The 16717-nt window shown below is 32.7% G+C and overlaps 1 pseudogene; it reads right to left on the bottom strand.

The window, feature by feature from the left end:
- Positions 1–349, bottom strand: part of LOC110217954 (2-amino-3-ketobutyrate coenzyme A ligase, mitochondrial pseudogene) — a 33429-nt pseudogene extending 33080 nt beyond the window's left edge.
- Between the last annotated feature and the right edge of the window lie 16368 nt (positions 350–16717).

Raw genomic sequence — 16717 nt, 5'->3', positions numbered from 1 at the left:
AATTAATTCAGTTTCAAGTTTCTGGGAAAGGATAAGGTACAAAATTCCAGTCACAGGAAATGCATATCCATATTGTCAATAATAAATTTTGACATATTAGTCTAATGTGATTTTTAGCCTGTGGTGAGGCAGTTAAAAAAACTGATCACCAATGAGGAAACTAATAATATTATGGACATGAAAAACTGAGACATCTGTCCCTGTGCCATGGCAAACCTAACTGCTGACAACCTGCCAGCACTTTTACCCACTCTGCTACTACCTCAATTATCTCCTAGGTTCTTTCCATAACCCCATACTTACTTATTTCACGGCCACTGTCAGCTCTTTTCTCAGCATGCAAAGTCATTGCTATATTCCATATAGGATGCCTTCAATGAGCCTCATAACTGTGGAGGTTTTATATTATGTATGTACCTAATTCATTGAAACAGAAGTAAAGATATTGCCAAGAACCTTAATTCAAACTTGGAGTATGGCCCTAGAAACATTGGCTTCAGAATCTGCATGAAAATGAATGAGAAAATCATAAGGAAAATCCTACAATGAAGTCAGAAAAAAAGAAGTGTTCCAATTTCATTGTCATCTCCCCATTTTTCAGGGCACATACCTCTGCTAGCACAGCCTTTTAGTCACCTGTGTTCATTTTTCTTTTTTCTTTTTTTTCACAACAGCACTTTCATTCCAAGCAAAGTTTGACTACACTAACATTCAGAATACCAGATTTTTGCTTCTACCTCAGAAAAGTTCCAGAATGCAGAGAAGTTATCCATTTGAGTTTAGATAATGCCTTCATAGCATCAGTCCAAAAAGTAAAATAAGATAAAAATGCTGTGCTTGTGATTTTGAATCATAAAGCTGCTGGTACTGGGAAAGGAAGAAGAACCATTCACTTGCTGGCAGGCTTTGTAGAGCACACAGCTATTTCACTAAATCATTCTGAGGCAAAGTTACATAACCAAAATGCCTTCCTTGAGATGATGCTCTGTCTTGTCATAAAAAAAGTGCTTTTTTGAAGATGTAACAATGATGCAAAATCTATTTCAGAGGAATAACTATTTCAAAATGACTAAATACATAAATACATCAAAATATTAAATGATATTGATTGCCTTGCTGTTATTCTCAGATTTCTAAGTTAGAAATAAAAATAATTTTAAAAAAGAAATAATAACAATTTTAACATTATGGTATGTCATGATATTTGGATCCTGTAATATTTCATGCTATACATTCTCACAGATGACTGAGGTTATGGAAGCTTGTACTGGAGAAAAGACTGCCAGTAATCAATAGGATGACAGTGGCATACCCGTTCCTTGCTCCTGGTCTAATTAACCTAACTTGTCCTGGTGCCAAGGCTTGAAGATTCAGAGACTACCTATTGACTTGTGTCTCACCTTACTTTGGGAAGCAATGTGATACAGAGGGGGAAAAACACACAAAACACTGGATTTGAAGGCAGAAGATGTAAGTCTAAATCCCAGCTCTACCATGAATGATTTAGTCACATTCTTTAAACACTCTGATGTTCAAATTCCTCATTTTCAAAAGGAAGTGTAGGCAAACTACATAGCCTTAAAGTTACCTTCTTTTCTACATCTTTAATTTTATGTTAAAATCTTAATTAACTTCTCTGGTTAGTAAATACTGGCATATGTGGACTCTATCATGTTAATCATATAAAGATTCCAAGGAGTTTCAAGAACTTGTATTCACTAAAATCTTAGATAGCTTTGGTGAATAGAAGAGTACATATAGCATCAGAATTTCAGATTTACTGGGAATAACATATTTTGAGCACATCCAATCAGTTGACTGGTCACAGTACACTGACAAAGTGGAAATGACAGTGACTGACAATAACAGACAAAATAAGATGGCTTCCAGAAAGGCAGAAAGACCTGGAGACCTCAATCAACTGAAATACAAATCCATTAAATGACTTAATTTTGTGCATCCAACTATGAGTTTTATTTACTGCATCAGAAACAAAACAAACTAATAGTGAATGCTGTTTGTAAAAGCAACTTGCTGAATTGAAAAATTGCAACCCACACTGGATGGAAGTGAGAAGCTTCAATTATAGGCTCTAGAATAAGCATATTTGATAACAGTTGCTATAAAGTGAAATAAGGAAGACCTAATATACTTTGATTAGTGCAAACATGCAACTTTTAATTTATTGTTCTCATTTTTAGAAAGATCATTGCACCTACTCCCTACATTTATGTACAAGTGCCAAAAAAAAAAGAAATACTTCTCTACATTAAAAGAAATATATGTGTATGCATATATATCTGTGTAGATAGAAATATTGATAGACATAGATGCACACACAATCGTGTGTATGCCCCAACAGAAAAACAAAATACAAAATTATTCTGTAAATTTTGAAAATCTTTTTAAAAAAAATTTTCAAAGGCAAGCATACACACACGCACACGCACACACACACACACACACACACACACACACACACACACATATATATATATATTATATATATATATATATACATATATATATAAATATATAAATTCAGGGTTATTTTGTTTTTCTTTTTTTTACAAATGCACAATTGTCTAGCCAGGAGAGGCATACATCATATATATTATTACCAAAAGATACAATAATATTCTTTTAGTGGGGAGAGAGGGAGCAGTAGGCTATATTCCTTTCTAGTTCCATACTTATTTTCTCTAACAGATCTCCCACTGGTATTTTACCTTGAGAAAATGAGATGGACATTTTATGACTGTACACTTTAACAGCTCACTAAGTTTCTAAAGCATAATTGGAAACAAATCCCAGCACAAGCACATCTAATTTTGTGATATGGTTTGAAAACAAAACAAAGCAAAAGAACTCTACTACACCAAGAGATAATAAAGACAATAGCTATCATTTATATTGTTGTTGCTTAGTCATGTCTGACTCTCATTTGGGGTTTTCCTGGCAAAGATGCTGCAGTGGTTTGCCATTTCCTTTTCTAGCTCATTTTATAACTAAGGAAACTAAGGCAAACAGGATTAAGTGACTTGCCCAGGATCACATGCTAGTAAGTGTCCAAGTCAGTTTTGAACTCAGATCTTCCTAACTCTAAGCCTGCAATCTATTCACTGCACCACCTAGCTGCCCCTCAGCTATTACTATTTACAGATATTATTCCCCTATAAATAATCACATGTAATTTTCCTTTTGAAACTCTATACACACAGCTTTCTTTTCATTAGTGTATGTGGAGGCTCCCAAATGATTTGATGGGAAGAAGCATAGAGGAGGCAAAGTATGGGTAAGTCAGTTTCATGGTAGTCCATGAACTGGGCTCAAATTTGAAAGAACTAGGTTTGGGTCCTGGACCTATTCCCTACTTTCTGTTGTGACTGTGGGTGAGCCCCCACCTCATTTCATTAGGCCTTAGTTACCTCATCTTCTAAAATGGATAAATGATGGAGGCATTTTTGTGGAATACAGTGTAAGGCTTAATGAAGGATACTTTGAGTTTGAATCCTCACTCTGCTGTTTAAAATCTCTGACCTAGAGAATGTCATTTCATTTCTCTGGGCCTTTGTCTCTCCATGGCTAACCTGACGTAGATTTGGGAGGTAGACTCATAGCTTTACAGCTAGAAGCAGAGGTGTTCTGGAACCAGCTGTGACTATTTCAGAGAGACAATTTTTACATTTTTCAATGTGAGCATTTATAATTCAAGAATCTGCAAATATTATGTTAATGTTTGATTATTTATTAATTGTCTTGACTTAAGAAAATAATGGAAAAATGTTAATAATGCAGATTATTCTTTGAAGAATATCATGGGTAGAATTATTTTTTAAGGGGAAGAGGAAACAAGTTGATAAACTTTTACAATCACATCACTGATAGGAAGCAATCTTATAGAGTCCACTTAGTTCAAACTTTTCATTTTGTAATTGAGGCAACTGAATTTCGGAGAGATAAAAATACTTGTTCAGGTCACACAGATAGTAAATAGTAGAGCTAATTCTTGAACTTGGGATTTTTGACTCTAAGCACAGCTTTATTCTCCACTCTATGTCCTGCCTCTGAAGTCTCTTCCAGGTCAAACTCTCAGAAACTTCGTAAGCCTACCTCACAGTCATTAAAAAACACATGCAATATAGATGTGAGCTATTATAAATATGAAAGATTCTAAATGAAAGTAAATTGTTACTTTAAGAATGTTTTATTCATAATGATAATGAATATCCATTCTGTAATACTGATATACATATATATATATATATATATATATATATTCATTAAGGGAATTCTGAATTTTAAAATAATACTTTAAAGCTATTACTTACAGATATACACACATATCAACAAATAAACACAAGCCACATGAATGGATACTCTTTTCCCGTCCCCACCCCCCAGCCCAGTGGTTCCAGATAAACAGTTTCATATGATGAATGGGTCATTGCCTAACCTTTAATTCATGTGAGCTTTATTGCAGTCCATCTGTTTAGAGCTTTAACAATTGTCACCAACTTTCACCTCTAAACCTGAAAGGCGTAATTTGCTCTAATTTACTTTGGCAGGGTATTTGCTGACCTAAAAGCAAAATAAACAAAACAAAGTCTATGCATGCACTTTCTTTATAGCAGGGCATGAAATAATTAATGACTAGACAATCTTAAGATGAGCTACAACTTAGAGCTGGGTGAATGGTACTTCTCAAATCTTTCAAGAATCTAAAAAGCACATTTTCATCGTTCCAGAATTGACTGACAATTAAGAAGGACATATGTGAATGGTATGGTTTTAGCAATGAATTAATTAAAAGATGTAAATGATTAATCGATCAATGTGCATTACACGTGGAAGACCCTGGAAATGCAACTACTACTCTTACTCAAAATAAGATATAGATATAGATATATATTTAAATTATAAAGGATAAAAAGTTTGTTAATTATAAAAAATAGAATTTCAAATCTAGTGATTTATAATTTGCTGTGATTACAGTATGAATTATTTCTGTTGAGTCAAAGGCCTTAAACTATACCCATCTTCCAAGACCTGCTTAGTGGAGATACTATCCAAAATCACTAATGGTAGGTGTGCTGGGATAGGGAATAAATTTTCTCAATAGCATTTAGATAACTGTTTCTATGGCCTGCCAACTAAGGTTAAGTTATAACTCCTGTTTTGATGTCCAGGTGAGAGGGCAACAGGTTAGGAGCTTACGTAGCTGATGGAGGGAGCAGAGTAGGGAAATAATGAGGGAGAAGGAAATGATATTGTTGAGCTGGAGATAGGTCCCTGTTTATCAGTGGGGTTTAACTGATTGAGTGATCTCATATCCCTTTGGTTCAATCTATCACCACCTAGAGGGAGGACCTTACCTTTAGGTGGCTTACTTTGGAGACACTGAGATAAAGAATCATTTAAAAAGAAGTAAACATGTTGCCTTTTTGTAGTAAGAGACCTGTTCAAATTTAATGGCATGCTTTTAGATAACACATTTATATAGGTGTGACAATTTTGTTTTGTTAAATAGAATCTCTAGCATTCCTTTTCCTTAATCTATATTTTTCAATATACTTATTATCCTCATCTTCCACTTTTACTTTTAAGTAATTATCAAATTATAGATTTATTTAATTTGGATGTTTATGATGATTTCTTTATCAATTTTGTATCCCTTTTCATCCTCTGCAACAAATGTCCATCAGATCTTATTGTTCAGTCATCTTCAGTCATGTCCTACTCTTAATGATCCCATTTGGGGTTTTCTTGGCAAAGATATTGGAGTAGGTTACCATTTCCTTTTCCAGCTCATTTTAAAGATGAGGAAACTGAGGAAAACAGGGTTAAGTAACTTGCCCAAGGTCATGCAGCCAGTAAGTGTCTGAGGCTGGATTTGAAATCAGGAAGATGAGTCTTCTTGACTCCAGGCCCAGCACTCTTATCTATTGCACCACGTCGCTGCCTATAACAACAACAAAATTCCTTTTCAATCCCTGCAACGATGTATATTACAGTATATTACTACAACTATTTTCACATTGATCTTTTTTTTTTGCAAATATTTATCATGAGTGCTACAATACAATATCACAAACATCCATGAAATGGCATTTCCTATTTTCTAGCAGGGGAAAAAAAAACTAAAATGAATTCTGCCAAATCTTTAATTTTCTTTTCCAAGGAGAATCTACCTTTCCATTTATCTGCAATTTTCCTGTCTTCTGGTTTCATTTATGGTTGAGTGTCAAAATCAATACAATTCAACTATTTCATTCTGTCTATATACTAGTCATTGGGCAAAGATACTATCTTTACTTACCTAACAGCTGAGTTAAATGTATAGTTGTTCTAAAATCTATGTGATTCTTATGACTCTCTGCTCCCATTCCTGCCAGTCTGTCATCATAAACAGATGAGAGCTTTAGAATTGAGGGCCTATTATTATTTTTATTAGTTACATCATTTGCCATGGCAAAAGCATTTGTCACTATATGGCCAGGCTATTAGTAACAAATATCCCTATACTGTTAGCCTAGACTTTCAAAATCAGACATAGTCTATTGTCAGTTTTACTCAAGGCCTTTCCAGAATGGTAAAACTGCAGGAATAGATGCCTTACTGGGATAACCATCTAGAGCCTATAGTATTATCCATGCTCTGATTTTATATCAAAGTAAAATCATGCACAACTACATCTATTTATCTATATATCAATATATCTTTTTTGTATAAGAATAAGATTATATGTTCCTATCTATGTATCTATTTCTGTATCTTTTATCTGTAAAATAAGTAAGTCTGTCATTCAAGGATGTTGTCTAATCCTCATGGGTAAAGAAGGTATAAGGGATACTACCAGAGACAGGAAGCTGTCCTTCCTACTGACTCACAATGTCTCGCAACCTACATTGATGTAGATTCTGCTGGTGAAGAGTCTTAGCTTGATGGAGGGCTTATAACATAATGTCATCTGAATGTAATACTTCAAAAATTTATCACAGATTTGGTTCTAATGATATAATTTTATTCCATTAATACCAAATTTACCTCAAATACAAGGTTCAATGAAAAAAATAGGGATTCTTTGAAGAGGGATGATTATGAGCAGGAAAGATTCTGTGAATCCATTCTGTTATGGATATGTTGCATCTTAGATGTCTCTTGAGATGTGTCTTGAAGGAAAAAAAAAGATGGTGCAGTAGATAGAGTGCTAGGCCTGGAGTGAGGAAGCCTCATCTTCCAGACTTCAACTCTGGCCTCAGACACTTACTAGCTATATGGTGCTGGGCAAGTCACTTAACTCTGTTTTCTTCAATTTCCTCATCTAATAAAATGAGTTGGAGAAGGAAATGGTAAACCATGCTAGTATCTCTGCCAAGAAAACCCCAATTGGGGTCAAGAAGAGTCAGACACAACAGAAATGACTGACCATCAGCAACAACAAAATCACAGCTGATATCAGATGAATGGGATATTTTATTAGATCCATTTTCTTTGCTGGTCAAATCTCAGTGGAAATGAAAGAACAATGATTATTACATCCATATAGTCACTAACCTCTATTTGTGGTGTAACACTGAGTCTTACTGAAACTGTGCTATCTGTCCCTGCTCTATCCCACAGTTGGACTCAGAAAGATTCATCATCTTATGCAGCCACAGACTCTGTATACTTGAGATGACCAGAGAAGGTTAGGAGCTCTGTTGTGACACATAGTGACTCCCTTTTAGAACATTCTCAGTTGTAATTGGTATGAAAGTTCTCCTGTGGCCTGCTGATACAGTAATCCATTAGGCTCTTTTAATTGCGCAGTTTTGTAATTCATGATATTCTTTTTCCATTTTCTATACATGGGAAACAGCTTGCTTATTTCATTTCCAAACACAGTTCTATTCCTATTTGGAAAAGATTCTGTTAAAATTAATTAGGAATCTGTTTCACAATGATCATGAAATCAGAGGAAAAGGATTAAGCCAATTTTAAAAGATATGACATCCTGGTGAATCCTGTATCAACTCCAAGAGCATATTTCTGAAACCATGTCATATATAATGTCCCTTTTCTTTAACCTCACTGGATATTTCTTGCCAAATTGTTTCCCAGAAGTCCTTCTTCATCTACACTCCATAAAGCCACCATACTTCTTATGCTTAGTATTACTAATAAGTCACTTGTCTTCATTGTAATGCATTTTCATGGTGTTACAATTTTTAAGATTTCAGTTTATTTTAGGTTGTTTTAATTTCAGTGGTATCATTTTCTAATAATTTATTCAGAGATGTGACATCATCAATAAACCATGTCCAAAGTTTCATGAAATAGTGTTTTGTACATTAAGGTATTTAATAAATTGTGTTAAAAGAATTAATTTTAAAATAAAAAAGTTTACTTTTGAGCTTTATTGAGATAAATAATCTTATTCATAGGAATTCAATTTTAATATTCAGCATTATAGGTAGGCATTATAACAACTTATTTCCAGATTCTAGGATATATAAAGAGAGAAAAATCACATATATGTGTATATATACACATGTAAATCAGGGCTTGATTTATTTTTTGTTGATTGTTTAGACTTAAGAACATGATATGGCAGATTAAACTTCAAAGTCTGTTGTGGATATTTTTGAGGTTTTTTCATATAAAATTTGTATGTATACATTTGTGTCTATTTATGGTTTGGGATGTAGGGTATGGAAGTGGGTGTGGGTAGGTAAACCTTTATTAATTGATTACAAAACACAGTGATTAGAAATATGTCCATAACAACTACTCTTCATATTATTTTCTATCCAGAATGGATTTGTTCATTCCTGAAGTAACACTATACATATCAAGAAATGTAAACTTGTTAAAATCATACTAAAATAATTAGAAGGAATTGACATTTTAAAAATATTTTTCATTATTTTCACTTGCATGCCAAAAATATACTTTGAAATTCAAATTAATTGAATGTTTTCAGCTATAGGAATTGGTTTGTAAAGTCTCTGTGTTTGTACACATTTATTGACTTTGTGTGATAACAGCTAAAAACAAAATGAACTGGTTAATTTAATCACTGTGGAGTTTTAGAAAAAGGTCAAATTAATTTCTCATCAAAAGTTGCTTAATTAATTGATTTTCCCTTCTTTTTGTCATATTATTTCAAGTAAAATTTTTGCATCATTCTTTGAGTTTTTAAGTTACTCTCTGAATACAATATGGAATGGGAAGAAATCTTGGGTAACATGCTTTAAAATACTTCAAAAACTATTTCAAAACACTCAGAATCAAGCCATATTTATGTAATATAGGTTTTTTATTAAAATACACTCACCACTACTTGGGGAAATATTTCAATTGAAAATATTTTTAACAAAGGAATGTGTATCATATATTGAAAATATATACCACTATATAATAGCTTAAAACTAGAAGTGATGTCAAAGGCCATTCAACACATTCATTTCATAAATGCCAAAACCACAGTGTAGGGAGTTAAAGTGACTTAAATGTATACAAAGCTAAAATGTCATTCTTTAAGTAATTTTGTCAATAAACACACATTTATTAAATAAATGATTATTTTGAAGGCAATCTATAAGACATTTGAGATATAAGGATAAAAATGAAATACAAGATTATTTGGGGTTAGAGGAATTAACTCTGTAGGAGCAAAGATCAGAAAAAAATAATCATGTCACAGGAAATATTTGATATTAGCTCTGAAGAAAACATCCCCATTTCAGTCGTTACTGTATGGCTATGTCCTCCTGCAAACCCTTCACTAGATTTCTTCCTCATTTTCCATTAATAATAAATGTATACTAACAGAGCACAGGGAATTTCCAATAGTTTTCTATCCCTTCCACATCATAATAAAAATAACAAATAAAGTAGCTGTCAGATTTAATGTTATTCCAATCAAATTACTAAGTGGATAATTTATAGAATATAAATCAAAATTAATGAAATTCATGTGGAATCAGGTCAAACACTTGTCAGATGTGTTATAGTGAGGCTTCCCCTACAGCATGGGTTGGACTAGATAGATAATGAGTTTTTGTTTTCATTGAAATTTTGTGACTCTATAATTCTGTCATTCTAGAAACATGATACCAAAACTATCAGAAAGAAAAGTAGAATTCTAGCTTTAACCATATCTCAAATATGATTAAGTAGTAATTATAGAACATTAGGATAAAAAATTTGAAAAGTAATTCATTGAATCTTAAAGTCTCTTCGGTGAAAGTGAGGAGTAAAGTAGCGATACGGACAAAAGAAAGCTTGTAACCTATTGGGCAATAACTGGAATGAGAAAGATGTGCTCTAGAAAGTGTATGACAGCATCTCCAAAATTCTAAAAGGGAGGTGTGCTTTTCCAAACCTTGACTCATAAATGCTATCTACTGGTTATAAGTAATAATTTGATTGGAGATATTTTTGTTTATTATTTATTTCATTTTTTCTGTTTTGGAAGGTTTCACAAGCATAATTATTTCATTTTGCTTCTTTAACTACAATTTTTCATTATATTTCATTAATATAACACACTTGTAAACCATTGCTATTGATTTCTTGAAAGTAGATTTTCATATTTTATATTAATTCACTTTTTCTTTTCTTCTTGAGTTTAATGTCAAATTTTGCCAAACATTCATTGGTTACTTTTATGTGAGGTCACTGGATGTTGATTTTTAAATTTAAATTTTGCATTGTTGATATTAAAGAAAAAGTTTACATGTGTTCTACTAGTAAATTTTGACTTTATTTCCTGAAGTGAAAGTTTGCTTTCCCACCCTCAATATATTTATCATCTGAACTTTTAAAAAATACTGTTTACTTTCAGCTTTTTTTTTTATTATCTTAGTTTCAGGAAGTTGATCTCTAGAAGGGTATCCCTACAATCCACCATTACTTTTCTGCTTGCTTATCCCAAATATTAAATTTCTAAGTAATTTTCTCTCCATTCTATTGTTGTTCTCTTTCTACCATAAAAGTATGAGGAAAATTGAAATCCTTTCTTCCTTCATATCTCTAAAGTCATGATCTATCATTTTCTGAAACACATAACACACTCTCTCCTTCTCATAAGATAGAATTTCTGAATTATCTTGCTTTCTAAAGTAATAATTTAATAATAGGTGAGTATTTGTTCACTGAAATATGATTTGCTGTTGTATTTTTTTTTCACCTTAGGTACTTTATCTACTTTATTTTCTCTTTGCTTTTCCACTTTTGGCTAATATGCAAGTATTTTTTAATTAACAACAACAAATTCATATTCTTCCTTAACACTAACCACATTGGGTTAAAATTATTTAATTTTATTTATTATTATCAATTTATACATTAATTAATTTATTCATTCTTTCATTTGTTTATTCATTAATCTACCTATTTGTTTTCTAGTCTTTCATCATATTTGTTTATGTGTTTCTTAATCTTTTATCATTTCATGTTTCTTCACTAATCAAAGCACTTGTCCCTTTTCATAGGTCATTTTGGATGCTGAAATGGGAGAAAAAGTACAATTATATGGGAAACTCTGATAAAATCTGCTTGAAAAGAAATATAGCAACTTAGATGAAAGTACTTGAGGAAAGAAATATGTTATAAATATTTAAAATAAAATTGCTCTTCATATAAATGTACTAAGAGGACCTGTCTGAAAGCAGAGCACTGACTGGTGTCAAAGTGGGCTATCATTAAATATAATGTAGAAGCTTATTTATATACTGTCTTCAGAGTTTGTAAGACTGTACTTCATAAGCTGTAAATGAAATAACAGTTTGAAGAATATGAAACAATTATAAAAGGACTCTTGGGGGCCATACATGAAAAGTTGAAATTTTTTTTTGAAGTCTTTTGTCATATGATAGAAATGAATCATTATTTATGATTTGGCTTTGATTTGAAGCATCAGTAGCCACTGTGGGATACAGAAGGAGATAACAGAATCTGTTTGTGGTAGACAAAATACCTAAGTTGACACAAACTAAGGATAACTGATAGACAAGCTTTATAGCTGATAATATATGGTTAAGAGGGATAAAACTGCTATAAAAATATTATAGGAAAGAGTAATCCTTCCCCTTTGTGAACAGATTCTTGAGCTTTTTACACTTCAGTGCCATCTACATCTTGAGAGCAAGGAAATCTAAAAATGTGCATGTGTAACCCTTACCAGCCTCAACAGCTTAAAAAAGTGGTATGGGGTAGAGAAAGGATAATATTTTAACAAGTATTATTAAAAGCAATGATAACATATTGCTCCTAAAACAAAATAACACTGTCTCAGGACCATGGCAAAGGTGACTCTGCTGAAAAATCATTAAGAATTCCAGTGTCTAAAAAGTAGCAAAGAAATGAGTGCCCAACAGGAAACATGAAGTCCAGAAGGTGAACAGATAGCACAGATTTGTTCAGTAGAGGATACCTCTACTGAATTTGTTTTCTAATGTAAAAAAAGACACCATGCTAGGTTTCTGTGTTTGCTTTCCACCAAAGGGTGTATGTGTGTGTGTATGTGTGTGTGTGTGTGTGTGTGTGTGTGTGTGTGTGTGTGTGTGTAATGGGGGGAAGGAAGAAGACCTGAGTTCAAATCTGACCTCAGGCACATCATAACTTTGACACTAAGCAAGTCATTAAACTCCTGTCTGACTCTGTTTCCTAAATTGTAATTTTAGCCTACTTTATTTACAAAACCCTAAACATCTGATTTTCTCTTTCTGAGAAGTGCTTTTCTTTTTTTCTGTGCTTTTTGGTGGGAAAAAAAGTGGGAGAAAACTGAGGTGTTCGTACTGCCTAACTAGTCTCCAAAGATATGTTTTTTCACCTAATAAATATTTATTGGATTGAGTTCAATTGGTTAGCAGTAATCATATAAACAATAACAAGTCATATTTTTAAAGGGCTTTATGGTTTATAAAGCACGTTCTTTATAATAGACCTAGGAGGAAGGATGTGTAAGTAATATCCCATTTTATAAGTGAAACTAGTGAAACAGAGAAGTTAAGTGATTTACATGGAGTCATACAACTAATAAGTATCATATTGTCCAAAAAAAGACACAAAAAGGTTAGAGTTCTACCCCTACCCTCAGATTATCAGTTGAGAATCAATTTATTTATCCAGCTTTAAGTAGCTTGAGTATTTACTAAGAAGATACAATAAGAGCAGCTGGTACAAAATATGCCCCAATGTCTGTGACATTCTCACCCACAACTACATAAAGTCCAGGGTAAAGTGGAATCAAAGTGAGATAGAATATGTGTCACAGCAGGTTCCCCACTCCTTGTTTAGGAGGAACTTAGGGGTGAGGGATGATGGGAGTAGAAGGATGAAAGTCCTTGGCTTCTGATTGGAGAAGGACCTTGTGAACTCTGACGGGCCCAGATGATGTTGAATCTGACATCTTGCCACTGGTCTCCTAGTGTCATCCCTTCTTCTCTTCACCCAGTGTAGATGTAGCTCCCATTTTCCCTTTGGTGCCCTATTCACATTCCTAGATTAGCTGGTGACACTCTCTGCATCAGGAGTCAAGAACAAACTGGATGCGTGGTTCTGGTTGCATGCAGCAAAGAGACTAAAAGGAACTTCTTGAATATCTGACAAATTAGGAGGTTGAGGTGAGAAGGACTTGCAAAGATATGCTTTGAAGAAAATTTTACTTGGTGGCTAGTGAAGCATATTTGGAATGAGAAAATTTATAAAATTTCTCTAAAGACATTCAAGTTTTATTTTTATACCCTTCCAGTTTTCACTCCTAATTTCTCAGAATTTCCTTAATTCCAGAGGTAGCTTTTCATTTACAGCCCAGACATCTCACATTGTAAGTAATCTCTGGCCTTTTTCTCTTTTTGGCTGGTTCCTTCCCATAACTGCTGTTTTAAGGAGGATACACAGACTAGCCATGTCTTTTATTGATCTCCAGGCTGCATTCCTATACTTCCTCTATATAGCTCCATGCCAGGTGTCTTCATTCCTCCCTACTCCTTTTAGCTTCATTTTTAGAATATAAGCTCTTTGGAAACAGGAATTATCTTTCTTTTGGCTTGTTTCTGTATTCTGAGCACTTGGCATAATGTATATGCTTAATAAATGCTTTCTTACTTGGCTTATTGACTCAAATGTTTGCCTTAGATTTATTTAGTGCCAAGTTAAATTGGTATTTCACTAGGAGTTTTGATTTTCATAAATTGTAAATCCATAAAATGTTTAGGTCATTGAGAAGAGATCTACAATAACAGATTCCTGAACTCATAAGAATAGACAGATTTACTATTGTTTTTCTTAGTAGCTCCAAAGACCTACTTCATTGTCTTTGTCACATCAATTTGAGTCACTCACTTAAAATTCCCATTCATGGTTATAGTTCCTGTTAACATAACCTTGATTTCCTGACCAACAGGAATTATATGTGTGTATTCATATGTAGGTATACATGTATACATGCATACGTATATATGAGCATGCACTTGTGCATATGTGCATGTATGTATATTCTAGTAGATCAGCTTTTCAAATCTTTTCAACCCTAACCATTTAGGTTATTTTACTTCCTCTTGATGTGCCATACTATACAGTGTAACATTAATTCACAGAGAATTTTGTATTGTTAAAAAAAAATGCAGAACATGATGGATGATCTTTCATTTTCTAACCAATATTATTCTATTTTTCATCTATTTAAATATAACTGCTTTCTTCATATCTAGATACTTATTGAATTTGAGGAAATGTATGAATCTAACTTTTTGAGTTATTACAAAAACTAAAGGTATCTAAAAATAGCTGTTTTTGAACTGACAAGAATTTCCCCATAGTTACTTGATTTAAAAAAGGTGGAGTAGATTTCTATCAAACTTTCTGAAAAACTTACTTCTGGGTTACAGCAACCATGATGAAGTTTAGCCCCAGAGGTATTCTGTGGAGAAGCCATAAGCCATGGAAAACAGGGCTTAAAATCAAAGTGCCATGTTAGGGAACAGAATAAAAATGTGTTCTACCCCTCCCACCTATATACACACAAATAGTAATGCACAAAAAATGAAATGTTGTGAGAAAGGGACTTCACCTTAGTCTTTTTTTGTAGTTGAGATTTTTTAAAAATATCATTGTCAGAAAATAGCCTTCTTCCTGGAAAAGTCACTCACACACACACACACACACACACACACATACATATATACGCATATACAGATATGCATACACACATTCATATATATACACAAACATGCATATACATATGTATATATAACAGAGAAGATGAAATGATGACAATGATGACAAGAAAAAACAATAATAAAAATTACTATGGAACAATAAATGAAGGCAGCAATGCATTGTATTGAGCTATTTTCAAGTTCAATTCAGTCAATTCTAAATTATGATTCATTTATGTATCTGATAGCAAAATTTAAAAATATAAAATATAATCGGAATAATGGATGTCAGACTATAACAAAAATTATGACATCATAATTAAAGGTATTATAAAAATCTTATATTCATGTCATGCTTGCAGAAAGATTTTTTTTGTCCCAATTGGTCTTTTCCAGTAAAAAGAGTTTTCTCAAGAACTCTACTTCTTTTCTTCTGAAACTATATATGTATTGAGCTAAATCTAAAAATATTGTATTTGCACAATTGAAATCACATGGAAAACTGAAGGAAAATGATGTAAAATTTTATCAATATAGTAATAATACTGAATATTAATACTGAATAAGAATAATAGTGGGTAATAATAATGAGTCATTATTGACTACAACTACTAGCAGCATTAATATAGTACTCTGGAAAGCAGTACTGTGTAATGAACAGAAAGCTAGACTTGAAGTCAAGGAGATTGGGGTTCAAATTCTACTTCTGATACTAGCAATCCTGAGAAAGCAATTTAGTCTCTCTGGATCGCAAAAATTAAATAAGTGAATAAATAAATGAATGAATATAAAATAAAACTCACTCTAAAACTTAATCTGCTAAATCATTAGCTTATTCAAATCTAAGTAAATAGAAGTTATTTCCATGTCTGCTGAAATCACAAATCTTTTTTTATACTTTGCAGTGTAGACAACTAACCTGGAGACCCCTACATTTTTTAAATGATGAAAACTCCCAAACTCTCTGATGATAATTAAAATAACTATAGTAATGATAATTTGTGGTTATATAATGCTTTACATTCACTAAATTCTGTCACAGTCACTATCTGATACATGAGCCCGTTAAAAATCAGCAAATTAGGGGGTTTTTTGTTCCTCAAATAAATCAGTTTTATTAAGCATAGACTAATGTGCCACACATTTTACTAAGATCTGGGGATACAAAAAATGCAAAAGATAGTGTCTACTCTCCAATAGCTTACAATTTTCTTAAACCATTTGCAAATTACTGATTTATTTGTTAATAAATTATTGCTATCCTTGGGTTTGTTTCTTAAGGAAAAGAAGATATTGTTTTAAATTAGTAAGTGTTGGGAACAAGACAGTGAGCAAGAGAAAAAAAATACTTTATCGAGTTTAAAACATACATAAACACTTATTGCCTGCCTCCTGAGAATAGTTATCTATGTAATAAACATGATAAAGTTTATGGGTAAAGAAAGGTATACATTTGTATATCAAGCACTCCATGTGGGGCTATTGGCCCAATTACACTCACAAAAGATGTGGATACTCTGAGTATATAGCTTCTACTCCTTTCAGGTATCTAGATATATCATTGAGGA

This window comes from Phascolarctos cinereus, unplaced genomic scaffold (genome assembly GCF_003287225.1).
Source record: "Phascolarctos cinereus isolate Bilbo 61053 unplaced genomic scaffold, phaCin_HiC Scaffold_4;HRSCAF=312, whole genome shotgun sequence".
NCBI classification, from domain to species: Eukaryota; Metazoa; Chordata; class Mammalia; order Diprotodontia; family Phascolarctidae; genus Phascolarctos; species Phascolarctos cinereus.
This window is presented reverse-complemented; position numbering and strand designations above follow the sequence as displayed.